This window comes from Pogoniulus pusillus, chromosome 38 (assembly GCF_015220805.1).
Source record: "Pogoniulus pusillus isolate bPogPus1 chromosome 38, bPogPus1.pri, whole genome shotgun sequence".
Classification (NCBI taxonomy): Eukaryota; Metazoa; Chordata; class Aves; order Piciformes; family Lybiidae; genus Pogoniulus; species Pogoniulus pusillus.
The window spans coordinates 1564246-1577195 of NC_087301.1; the positions used below are offsets into that span (position 1 = coordinate 1564246).

Genomic DNA, 12950 nt, shown 5'->3' on the forward strand with positions numbered 1-12950 from the left:
AGCCAGCCCCAAACTGCAACCCTAATGGCTAAAACCAGCCCAAACTTCCATCCCACAGGGACATCAAAAACCAAGTCCATGTAGCACTTCAGGAGACGGTGTCTGGTAGAAGATTAGACTTGATGACCTTAATGGTCTCTCCAACCTTAATGATTCCACTCAGAAATCCACCTGCTTGCCCCCAAACCACAGCTGACAACTCCCTCTGCCTCTCCCATCTATTTGTTTGCTTGGAGTTTGGAAAAGGTTTGGTTGGGAAACATGAGGAATGTTTCTTTTTGCCATTTCTGCTGCCTGCTGCTCTTGTGCTGCCTCATTTCACTTGGCCTTTGAGGGCCACATCAAAACAACAGGTCAGGACTCAGCTCCTGCAATGCAGCAACAGGATGAAGATGGGCAGGTGGCATGGGCTGGAGAGCCTGTGCTGGGCTGGCTCTCCCTTTTGTTATGGTAAAACCATCACCTCTTGTTCTGTCACAGTGTTCTGTGTCTATAAAACAACCTGTCCAGGACACAGAATGGACTGGGCTGGAAGGGACCTCCAAAGGCCAACTAGTCCAACCTCCCCCTGCAGGGAGCAGGGACACCCTTGGACTTCCAAGTCCTGGTGGATGAAAAGATGCCCATGAGCCAGCAGTGTGCTCTTGTGACAAAGAAGGCCAATGCCATTCTGGGATGGATTAGAAGGACTGTGGTCAGTAGGTCAAGGGAGGATCTCCTGCCTCTCTATTCTGCCCAACTCATCTGGAGTACTGGGTCCAGTTCTGGGCCCCCTGGCTCAGGAAGGACAGGAGCTGTGTAAGAGAGTCCAGCACAGAGCCACAAAAATGATTAAGGAAGTGGAACATCTTCCTTATCAGGAGAGCCTGAGGGAGCTGGGGCTGGGAGCTTGGAGAGGAGAAGACAGAGGTGACCCCATCATGGTTATAAACATGTAAAGAGTGAGTGCCAGGAGGCTGGAGCAGGCTCTGCTGGGTGATGCCCACTGCCAGCACAAGGGGCAGTGGATGGAAGCTGAGGCACAGGAGGTTCCATGTGGACCTGAGGAGTTTTTTCACAGTGAAGGTGACAGAGCCTGGCACAGGCTGCCCAGGGGGGTTGTGGAGTCTTCCTCTCTGGCGATAGTCAAGAACTGCCTGGATGCATTCCTGTGTGCTCTGCTCTGGGTGATCCTGCTCTGGCAGGGGGGCTGGACCAGATGAGCTCTGGAGGACCCTTCCAGCCCCTGACATTCTATCATTCTAACCTGGCCCATGAAGCTCATGATCCAAAAGCTGATCCCTTGGGCACAGGAGAAACTTCAAGACAACTTTTGGGCTTGCTTTGATAAAACAACAGATACTGACTGCAGCCTCCCTAAGCCTGCTACAAAGACTCTGCCAGAGGCCTGCAAGCAAAAAAGAATTACAAAATGGGGGGGAAGGAGGAGGGGGAAGTCCTCATAAAAATAATTAAAACCAGAAGTCAATTTTGCAGCATTTCTGTGTTCCTCAAGCAGGCAGTCCCACGAGCAGCCGGAGTAATGAAGCCTGCTGCCTATGGATCGCTGTCTCACGGCTCAATTCTCTGATGTCTAATGAGCTGCAAGCTCTGATCAAAGTTGGGTTGCTGAGGTTTTTTTCCCCCACCACTGGGGACTTCAGAACAATGCACTCAGCTGGGAACCCTCCCAGGCTTTGCTAAAGGATGAGCTCACACTGCTGCCTCTCCTCCCACAGGAGGTTCCTCTGCTCCTTGCCAAGCTGCCTACACCAAACCCACTGCCTTTGGGTACAGTTTGGTTGAAAAGACTCCAAATGCTCACAGAGAGCCCCACGGGAGGCAGGCAGATCATGGAATCACAGAATGGTAGGGGTTGGAAGGGACCTCTGATGATCATCAAGTCCAAGCTCTCTGCAGGTGGGAGGTGTCCCTGCCTATGGGGTAGGGGGGAAGGGTTGGAACTGGATGAGCTTGGAGGTCCCTTCCAACCTAAACCATTCCATGATTCTATCATAGAATCACAGAATCAGCCAGGTTGGAAGAGACCTCCAAGCTCATCCAGTCCAACCTATCCCCCAGCCCTACCCAGTCAACCAGACCATGGCACTAAGTGCCTCATGGAGCCTTTTCTTGAAGACCTCCAGGGACAGTGCCTCCACCACCTCCCTGGCAGCTCACAAGGGAACACATCCAGGTGGGTTTTGAAAATCTCCAGAGCAGGAGACTCCACAGCCTCTCAGGGCAGCCTCCTCCAGGGCTCCAGCACCCTCACAGTAAAGAAGTTTCTCCTCACATTGAGAGAGAACTTCCTGGGTTCCAGCATGTATCCACCACCCTTGTCCTGTCCCAAGACATCACTGAAAAGAGCCTGGCCCCTGTTTCTTGTCCCCCACCCTGCAGATATTTGTAGACATTAGTAAGATCCCCTCTCAGTCTGCTCTTCTCCAGGCTAAACAGCTCCAGGTCTCTCCGCTGCATTTGGCTGCAAAGAGCTTAGAATGATAGAATCAGTCAGGGTTAGAAGGCACCACAAGGAGCATCCAGTTCCAACCCCCCTGCCATGGGCAGGGACACCTCACACTAGATCAGGCTGTCCACAGCCTCTTCCAGCCTGGCCTTAAACTCCTCCAGAGATGAGGCTTCCACCACCTCCCTGGGCAACCCCTGCCAGGCTTTCACCACCCTCATGCTGAAGAACTTCTTCCTCACACCCAGTCTGAATCTCCCCATTTCCAGCTTTGTTCCATTCCCCCCAGTCCTGTCACTACCTGACAGCCTAAAAAGTCCCTCCCCAGCTTCCCTGTAGCCCCCTTCAGATAGCGAAAGGTCACAGTAAGGCCAGAGACCTTCCAATCCATGCTGCTGCCTGAAAGAAGGACACTTGAGCTGCTGACAGAAGGAAACACAGACACTGCAGGCAGCAGGACGAAGCCCCTCTCCATGTCAAAGCCCAGCACAGATACATCATCCTTTCTCTCCTAGGAGCCCCGGGCAGCAGGAAAGCTGCAGAGCAGGACATGGAAAATGAGTTGAGATGCGTGGGTGGAGGAGAGATAAGTTACACGGGAGAAGAGACGTTGCTCGGTCCGAGGGGAGGCAGACGAAGAGCGGCAGGAGCTCGCCAGCTGCTGGTCCCTTTGTTGAAGGAGAGGAGCAGAAGCGATGCAGAAGCAATTTCCCTGCACGGCTGCCTGGGCAGGATGCAGGAGAAGCGAAGCGAAGCGGCCGGACACGCGTAGGGCCACGCCTGTGCGGGGGAACAGGCATGCAAACAAGCTCTGCTGCTCCACAGCCTCCACAGGCTCAGCTCCGCATCCCAATGAAGCAACGAGCAGCCTTCAGCAGCGCTCCCTGACAGCCCGAAGACAAGACTGCAGCTCCTGAAGCCCTCCCAGGATTACTGCCTTTCTAGCTGCGCTTTTTAATCAACCTTCTCAGTCCCTGGGAAAGAGGTTAGAGATGAGAGGGACCAAGCAGAGCAGGATGAGCCGGGGCTGGGTGCTAGGGTGGAGTGGATCAGCTTGGAGAGCTCTTCCAACCTGCTTGATTCTGATTCCTTGGTGTCTGCCTGCCGGGTTCGAGCAGCCCAGAGGAGCTGTTCTCTACAAGTCCCCAAAAAGGAGGTGGGGATTGGTTATAGGTCATAGAATCTTTAAGGCTGGAGGAGACCTCTAAGGTCATCCAGAGCAACCATCAACCCCACAGCACTATGGCAACTAAACCAGGCCCCAAAGTGCCACATCCACAGGTTTCTTGCACACCTCCAGGGATGGGGACTCCATCACCTTCCCAGGCAGCCTGTGCCAATCCCTGACCGCTCCTGCAGCAAAGAAATTGTTCCTGATGTGAAACCTAAACCTTCTCTGGTGCAACTTGAGATCACTTCCCCTCATCCTATCAGTAGTTACATAGGAGCAAAGACCTGTACCCAGCCCACTGCAACCTCCTTTCAGGGAGCTGTAGAGAGGCAGAAGGTCTCCCCTCAGGCTCCTTTTCTCCAGAGTAAACAACCCCTGGTCCTCTGCTGCACTTCACCAGACCCTTCACCAGCCTCCTCGCCCTTCTCTAGACCTGCTCCAGCCCTTCAATGTCCATGAAGCTTGAGCCACCTCTGGTGCTGCAGGAGCACCCTGTTGCAGACAAGAAGATGTCTTTTGCTCAGTGCCAACCCAACTGATGAAACCCCAAACCCCCAGCGCCCAGGGAAGCTGCGGGGCCGGGGGCAGGCTGTCACCGCCGAGGCGCTGGCACTCGATGAAGGGACGCTCCTGCCTGTCCCCGCTGCAGCCCGAGCCATGGCTGCTGGCGCCTGTCAGTGCCTGGCTGGAAGGGCAGCTCGCTCTGCTCTGATAGGAGAGAGATGCTCTGCTGCTCTTTGCGCTGGCAGCATCTGCTCATTTCCATCTCCACACCCCTGGCGCCGCGCTGAGACTACGTGGCATCGGCCCACAGCTGACATGAGGTGCCCGACACTTGCGTGCCCTCAACCAGCGCCCCTCCCCCTCAGCTGATGCCTGCTCGGCATGCCAAGGAGCAGCAAAGGAGGTATTAGCACTGTCACCTTGCCTGCTGGGCTCAGGAGACCCTCTGAAGCAGGCATTACACTTGACCCTCATCCTCCCCTTAATTAACAGCGCGGGTGTTGAATGGCAGCCCTTTATTCCCGGACAGGTGTGTGTCTTTGTCAGAGGTCCCTGCTTAAATCCTCCACCTCGTCTCCAATAACAATGATAACGATGCTCAGCGCCAGCTCTGGACTGTAAAACATATTTCCCTGATGTTTGTTCAATAATTCCCTGAGAATTAAAAACATCTATTACCGCCTGCAGGATGCTAAGAGGCCCCTGGAGCAGAGACCAGGCTGTAACTCACTGCAGGGGCTCAGCTGATGCTGCAGATGCTCTTAGACCAGAACCAAGCTCTAGCATGCCCTGGACATTTGGTGGTAGCAACACATGGGCACTGCAGCCTGGTCACAGCACAAGGCTGAGGGGAGCAGCCAGAACGAGAGCTGGGTTTGGTCAGCATTGAGAGGAGAAGGCTGAGAGGAAACCTAATCACCATGGAAGTGACATCAAGGACAGTGTGGGCAGCAGAGCAAGGAAGGGGATTTTGCCCCTAGGTTCTGCTCTCCTCAGATCCCACCTGGAGTCCTGTGTGCACTTCTGGAGCCCCCAGCACAAGCAGGACATGCAACTGTTGGAGGCAGGACAGAGGCAGTAACAAAGATGCTCAGAGGGCTGTAGCAGCTAAGCTATGAGCACAGGCTGAGAGAGTTGGGACTCTGCAGCCTGCAGAGGAGAAGGCTTCCAGGAGATCTTGGAGTGGCCTTCCAGGATCTGAAGGGGGCTACAGGAGGGCTGGGGAGGGACTACTGACAAGGTCTGGTAATGACAGGGCTGGCAGAGGGGAGATTTAAACAGGATGTGAGGAAGTTCTTCACAGTGAGGGTGGTGAGACACTGGCATAGGTTGCCCAAGGAGGTGCTCAGGACCAGGTTGGATGAGTGCTTGAGTGACCTGTTCTAGTGGGAGGTGTCCCTGCCTATGGTGGGGGGTTCAAACTGGCTGAACTTTGAGGTCCCTTCCAAGCTAAACCATTCCATGGTTCTATGGACCAGTACAGAAAGGGTGGTACCAGGGGAATGGGGACCTCCTTTTTACAAGGAGTCCCACAGGAAAGACAGCAGCTGATGGGGACAAGTTATTGCTGAGGACATTCCCACTGGACTCCAGAGGATGAGAACAGTCAGACACTGGAATCATCTCCCAAGGGAAGCAATGGAGTTCCCTACACCAGACAGCTTTAAGACAGCTTGCCAGGGTGCTAAGCCAGCTCACTGCAACTCTGCTGTGACCTTTAAAGGTTGGAGCAGAGGACACTTGGGGTCCCTTCCAACCTGCCATTCCAGAAGTCTGTCCCTGATGGAGTCCAGGAGTGCTCCTTGGACACAGATGTACCAATCATACTTTACTATCCCATTAGTGTCATTGCCTCTACAACTGCTGGGACATTATCCCTAGGTACTGGAACTTGAGAGCCAGAAGGTCTCCCCTCAGCCTGCCCTTCTCCAGACCAAACAACCTCGAGTTGCCTTTCTGAAACCCCTGCAGGGATGGGGATTCAACCACCTCCCTGGGCAGCCTGCTCCAGTGCTTGAGAACCCTTTCAAGGAGAAGTTTCTTCTAACGTCCAACCTAAACCTTCCCTGACACAACCTGAGGCTTCTTGCACCATTTGTTACTAGGGAGAAAAGCCTAACCCCTACCTCACTCCAGCCTCCTCTCAGGGAGCTGCAGAGAGCAGAGGTCTCCCCTCAGTCTCCTCTTCTCCAGACTAAACACCCCCAGTTACTTCAGCTGCTCCTCACCAGCCCTGTTCTCCAGGTCCTTCACCAGCTTTGTTACCCTTCTCTGGACATGCTCCCGCACCTCAATGTCCAGCAACCTTCAGCAGCTGATGATGCAGGAGCAAGCTGAGGAGCTCTCTGCTGCTGAGCATCAAGATGTCTCCATTAGGCAACACATCCCAAACTAGAGCCCTTGCCTTGCACCTCTCACAAGCTCAGTGGAAAAGGAAGGATGAAAGCTGCTGAGGCAAGGCAAGCATGGAAGCAGGGAGGATCAGATCACACCGTGCCACTCGGTGGCACTGCAGAAACCAAGCCCAGGTGTCCCCTGAGCCATGTCCCACGCAGCATCACCAGCCTGCCAAAAATACCTCTTTAGCCTCCAAAATCTTAAGCTGCAGAAGATGTGAGAGAGCTGTCTCAGCACAGCCCGTGCCACAGAGTAGTCCCCAGCCCCATCATGACTTCTGGCAGCTCAGAAATGTTGTTTCTGGAAAAATATTTATCCTGTTAATGAAGCAGAGGCAGCAGCAGAGGCCCCAGAAGGTCAGAGCAGTGCTGGTTGCAATCAGCTCCCTTCACAGCTCCGGCTGAATGGGGCTCTGATTGCAGATGCCAATCAGAGCACTCAATTTTGCCTGCCTATTTGGAAATTAAAACATAAAGGCACTTTCCCAGACACTGCATTTAGGGGTAGTTTATAGAACATCATCTTGTGGGCAGAAAGCCAGATGGGCTTGAAGGGTGGGATGCTGGAGTGACTCGATGTAGCAAGAAAATACATCTCCCAGGTCTTAAAACACACTGCAGGGAGAGTGAGAGGAGGGGTTGGGGGCTGCCAGTCATCAGAATCCCTCCATCACCACCCAGGGCCTCCAGGACCAGGAAGGTGGTTGAGGCATCATCCCTGGAGGTGTTTAAGGCCAGGCTGGACGAGGCTCTGGCCAGCCTGATCTAAGATAGGGTGTCCCTGGCCAGGGCAGGGGGGTTGGAACTGGCTGATCCTTGTGGTCCCTTCCAACCCTGGCTGATTGGATGAATTTTCCTCCTGGTCCTATCTCCGAGCTGTTTCCAATGGCCACTAGCCAAACTGCAGGCTGCAGTTTTGCTTCCACTGCCTGTTATTTTTAATTATTATTGCCATTTCTAAGCATCTTTGCATCTCACCCAAACACTGAGACAGTTGGACGATCAGCAGGCAAGAAGAGAAACGAAAACAAACTAATCGAGTCCTGAAAACGCTCAGATCGTAAAGAGCACAACAGAACTGCTGTGGAGAGGGTGGACTCGTCCTGCAGCAAGCTCTGGTGATTTCCATTTCAATCATCCCAATTAAACAGCAGTTTGAGTTCGAGCATCTGCCTGAAGATCTTCCTGCCTTGTCGTGTCCCCCCAGGAGCACAGCTGCTTGGACCAGAGGTGAAGGAGCTAGCTGCAAAAATCCACCAGCTAAAGGTTGATGGAAATTAGACCTGAGCTGGAAACTCTCTGCTTGAATGTTGGGGCTGGAGGGAAAGGCTTATGGGGAGAGTCTGAGGGAGCTGCAGTTGTTCAGCCTGGAGAAGAGGAGACTTAGAGAGGACCTCAGCACTCTCTGCTGCTAGCAAAGGAAGTTGTAGTCAGTTGGAGATCAGGTTCTGCTCTCAAGCAACTTGTGACAGGACAAGAGGGCATAGTCTGAAGCTAGGGAAGGTTTAGGTTGGACATTAGAAAGTATTTCCTCATGGAAAGGGTAATTAGGCACTGGAATGGACTGCCCAGGGAGGTGGTGGAGGTCTTTAAGAAGAGGTTGGAGGTGGCACTTGGTGGCATGGTTTAGCTGATGCCCTGGTGGTAGGGTATAGGCTGGACTTGATGATCTCGGAGGTCTTTTCCAGCCTCAGCGATCCTGTTCTCCCAAGCACCTAGGGGTGAGATCTTACCCCACACGGGGATGAGATCTCACCACACTGAGCTGGGGCCCTCCGTTGGACACTCTCCAGTAGTGCCTTGGCCCTCCTGAACATGGGAGTTCAGAACTGGACATAATGTTACAGGTGCAACCTCACCAGGACAGAGCCAGGAATCTCCTTGACCTGCTGACCAGACTCTTCTTCATGCCCTCTCTCAGAGGTATGCCCACCTTGACCCCCATTTCCACCCTCTGCTTCACAGGGAGAGCAGTGAGGATGCAACAGGGGAACGAGTTAAAGATATCCCAGCAGAACTAATCCTGCTTTCTCCAGATTAACCCTTGCCTCCTAGCCAGCCTCCCTGCCCTGGGCAGGAGCTCTTGTTAGCACAGCAGTTACACAAGCACCTTATAGAGAGCTCCTATTTAAAGCTCTGCTTTGGTGACAGCACATGACACAGACATTTCAACGCCCGATGTGAACCCTCCCTGATGCACTTCTGCTCATTCATTCTCTTTGCTCACAACCCAGAGTACACATCTGCTGCTCCCAGACCTTCCCACCGCACAGAGATGCTGTTTGAGTGCCTCCATGCCTGCACTCCAAGACAAAAAAAGGCTTTAATCACAGGTTAAGAGAGCCCATCAGAACTCTTCTCTTTTTACTAATTAAAGCACAAGGCATTTAAAAGTGAAAGAGTGTTGATGGGCAAGTGGAAATCAAAGCTCCTGGTGGCACTTTGGGAGGGGAAGCGAGGCGCAAGCAGCAGTGCTGCAGCTCGCTGTGCTCTAACCTTCGATGTCTTCAGGTCCTCAACCACAGTCCCGGGCAACCTCTTCCACTCTCACTGTAGGAACTCCCTCCTGCTGTCCAGCCCAAATCTACTCTGCTCCAGTTTCAAATCACTGTCCCTCAGCCCTCCTGCGGGCCCCCTTCAGATATTGAAACACTGCCCTAAGGGCTCCCCAGAGCCTTCTCCAGGCTGAGCAGCCCCAACTCTCTCTGCCTGCCCCCAGGGGAAGTTTTTCCAGCCCTCTGATCCTTTCTGTGCCCCCCTCTAGACCCTTTCCAGCACATTCATGTCCCTCTTGCGTCAAGGAAGAATTTCTTTCCCTGTGAGTGTGACAGAGCCTGGCACAGGCTGCCCAGGGGGGTTGTGGAGTCTCCCCCTCTGGAGATAGTCAAGAACCATCTGGATGTGCTCCTGTGTGAGCTGCCCTGTGTGATCCTGCTCTGGCAGGGGGGCTGGACCAGGGGAGCTTTGGAGGTCCCTTCCAGCCCCTGCCATTCTATGATTCTATGTCTGGACAGCAGGTCCCTTCCAGCCCCTCTCAGGCTGACAGGAGAGGCAGTGCAAGAGCCCATGGTGGCTGCATGCACCAAGGCAGCCCCCAGCAGGGCTCAGCTATCTCTCACTCAGTTTTTCTGTGTGGCTATGGCAGCATTTCTATCTATCCTGGGTACTCATCCAGCCAGCAAATATCCTCTGCCTGAAGCAGTCTCTGTGCATGCAGATATCAGCTTGACCTACCAGAAGAAGGAATAATAAAAAAACCCAAACACCAAAATAAAATAAACTAAACCCAGCCCCAAATCCAAAGCCAAACTCAAAGCCAAAGCCTTCCTCCAGCATTCGTCATTTTAATTAGCAGAGCTGTGCCTGGAATCTCAATGGGAGATTAAACCATCAGGAGAGGCAGGCAGAGCAGCACAAGTGTCTCCTCTCACTTCAGCTCTGAGCAGAGCTGTCTGTGAAATTATTAGCAGTATTAGGTGTCCCATTTACAGCTCCACATGCACGGCCTGGGGGGCTCACCCGGCAGCCACCAGCAACCCAATGCCGGGGATGCTGTCAAGCCAGATTCAGCACCAGTGTCCTGCCAAGCTGTTCAACCTCAGGCCTTGGTCCTTCATCCCTTTTCCCTGCTCTTCATCCATCTAGATGGCCCCTGGCTGCCACTCACTGTGCCCCTGGCATGGTAATGAAAACGTTGGCAGGTGAAGGAGGCTTCCAGAGCAGTCAGTCTTGCAGCACTGAGTTGCCAACCCATCACACACAGGGCATGTGCCAGCTGTACACCAAGGACACAAACAAGGATTGATGCAGTAAGTCTTCCATGCCCTAGAGGCCCTCAGGTAATCATGAAAAGCATGACCAGGGAGGCTGTGGATGCCTCCTCCTTGGAGGTGTTCAAGGCCAGGTTGGATGAGGCCTTGAGCAACCTGGGTTGGTGGGAGGTGACTCTGTACATGACAGGAGGTTGGAGATGGAGGATCTTTAAGGTCTCCTCCAGCTTAAACCATCTTATGAATCTGTGAAATTGTGATTTCAATTCCCTGGACAACCCATTCCAGTATCTCCCCACCCTCACTCAAAACAGTTTCTCCAGTCTAAATCTGCCCTTCTCAAGCTTCAGGCCATTCTTTCTCATTCAAGCACTAACAAACCCTTACAAAAAGCCACCAAAAATACTCCAAGGGCTGAGACTGCACAGCCCTGACTCATTTGCGTATGGATGACCTTAAGGAACCACTTCTGCTCACCACCAGGCAGAGGGAATGGGGTGGCTGCAAAACCCAGCATCCAGCCTCCCCCTGGCTCCGCATGAACCAGCCCACTGCTGAGTAAACAGGTAGTGAGCAGCAGGCTGGAGAACCCTCTTCAATTTGCCTACCCTAGAAGCCTCCTTGTTGTAATCTCCTTCCTTTATTAAGGTGCCCTGGCTTGCAGCAGGCTGTACAGAAACACTGGGCTGTGACTGTGACTGCTTTTACAGCTCCTTCCCTATCACTGAGTGGAAGGCACTGGAGTAAGGAGCGTGTTGGTTGTGCTGCGTTATCGCTTCGTGCTGGGGTGGAGGCCACGCAAGGCAGCCCCCATTCTCAGCAGCACAGAGTGCTTTAGCTTGGGAAAGGGCTTTAAGATCACAGAGTCACAGAACGCCAGGGGCTGGAAGGGACCTCCAAAGCTCAGCCTGTCACCCCCCTGCCAGAGCAGAGTCACCCAGAGCAGACCACACAGGAACACATCCAGGCAGGGTTTGAATATCTCCAGAGAGGGAAACTCCACAGCCCCCTGGGCAGCCTGTGCCAGGCTCTGTCACCTCACAGGGAAAAATTCCTCCTCATGTTTAAATGAAACTTCCTCTGCCTCAGCTTCCACCACTGCCCCTTGTGCTGGCACTGGCATCACCCAGCAGAGCCTGCTCCAGCCTCATGCCATTCACCTGCACATCTTTGTACCCATTGCTGAGGTCACCTCCCAGCTCCTCCTCTCCAAGCTCCCAGCCCCAGCTCCCTCAGGCTCTGCTCCTAGCAGAGCTGTTCCATTCCCTTCAGCATCCCTGTGGCTCTGTGCTGGACTCTCTCCAGTAGTTCTATGTCCATCTTGAACTGGGGGACCCAGAACTGGACACAGGACTCCATGTGTGGCCTCACCAGGGCATAACAGAAGGGTAGGAGAACCTCTCTTAACCTACTCACCACAGCCCTTCCACTCCACTCCAGAATGACATTAGCCCTCCTGGCCACAAGTTCAACCGCTAACCCACCACTGCCAGGGTACCATTACACCATGCTCCTCAGCACCACATCTACGTTCCCTAAGTCGATTTCCAACCTTTCAGCAGCTGAATAATAAAACAAAAGTAAGGGAGCACCAATTAGAAACTCAGCCTGGCATCGACCCAACCCCCCCCCCTCCCTGAGGTTACAAATTAAACAGGCATCGTTAGGAGCAGTTAAAGCCACTCTGTGCATTTTCACACACTCGTGAGGGCTCGGAGGAGCTTGGCTGGCACCTCGGCAGAAGTGCCAACACGCCTCAAGGCAGCCTGGTGCTCCATCAGCATCCCGGACAGCGAAGCTGCGCCGCCTGCACCTCCCCTTCCCTGCGCGCAAGGCCACCTCCTCCCCGCAAGAGCTGCCGAGCTGCGGGTGGAGATGCTAATCAGAGCTGGTTATGCTTTATTAAAGCCGTTCCCCAGCAAAGAGGACATTAGAGGCAGCTCTGCGTTCGGAGATGACTCCTGCAATTTGGAGATGGTTATCGCCCCGCCGCAATCAGATAACTTGAAAACAATTGCAAACGTTGAGCTTAGCTCCATCTCCCCCTGGGATGGAAGAGATGCTTTAATGATGCTGCCTGTAAGTAAGGCTGCAATTGCCAGCAGTGAGACGTTCCCAGCGAGGAGAACAGAGCCAGGATCCAGAGCTGTCATCATCAGCTCTTCTGAACCAAAGGAGAGGCATCGTTAGCCGCCGGCGCTCCTGCTTTTATCCTCCCCATGGGCGGAAAAAGGCCACCTCTGTCCCCTCCGGCCACTCTTTTGGCAGCACCTAACTGGTATTCAGAGACTTTAAAGGCGGGATAAGAGCCAAGCTGGAGGCGTGGAAAGTCTCAGAGACTTCCCAGGAGGTGGTGCGGGTTAAGGTAAGAGGAAGAGTTTGACCCCAAATTGAGAACATGCAAAGAGGCAGGAAAAAGGCAAAAATCACAGATTCACAGAACCAGAGAATGGTTTGGTTTGGAAGGGAACTTGAAGATCATCCAGCTGCCACCCCCTGCCATTGGCAGAGACACTTTCCACTAGACCAGATAGCTCCAGTCCCCATCACCTCAGAGCAGGACCTCATCTCACCCAAACTCTCCCTGCTCCACAGCCAAGAACTCTCCATGAGCCTCCAACCTCTGCTCATCAACAAAAATGATACTCCCTGGACCCAAG

General features: G+C 53.5%; 1 long non-coding RNA gene across 1 annotated transcript in view; it reads right to left on the reverse strand.

Annotated features, from left to right (window-relative positions):
- LOC135191189 (uncharacterized) overlaps window positions 1–12950 on the reverse strand; it is a 116685-nt gene that overhangs the window by 10596 nt on the left and 93139 nt on the right. The gene's annotated exons all lie outside the window — the stretch shown is intronic.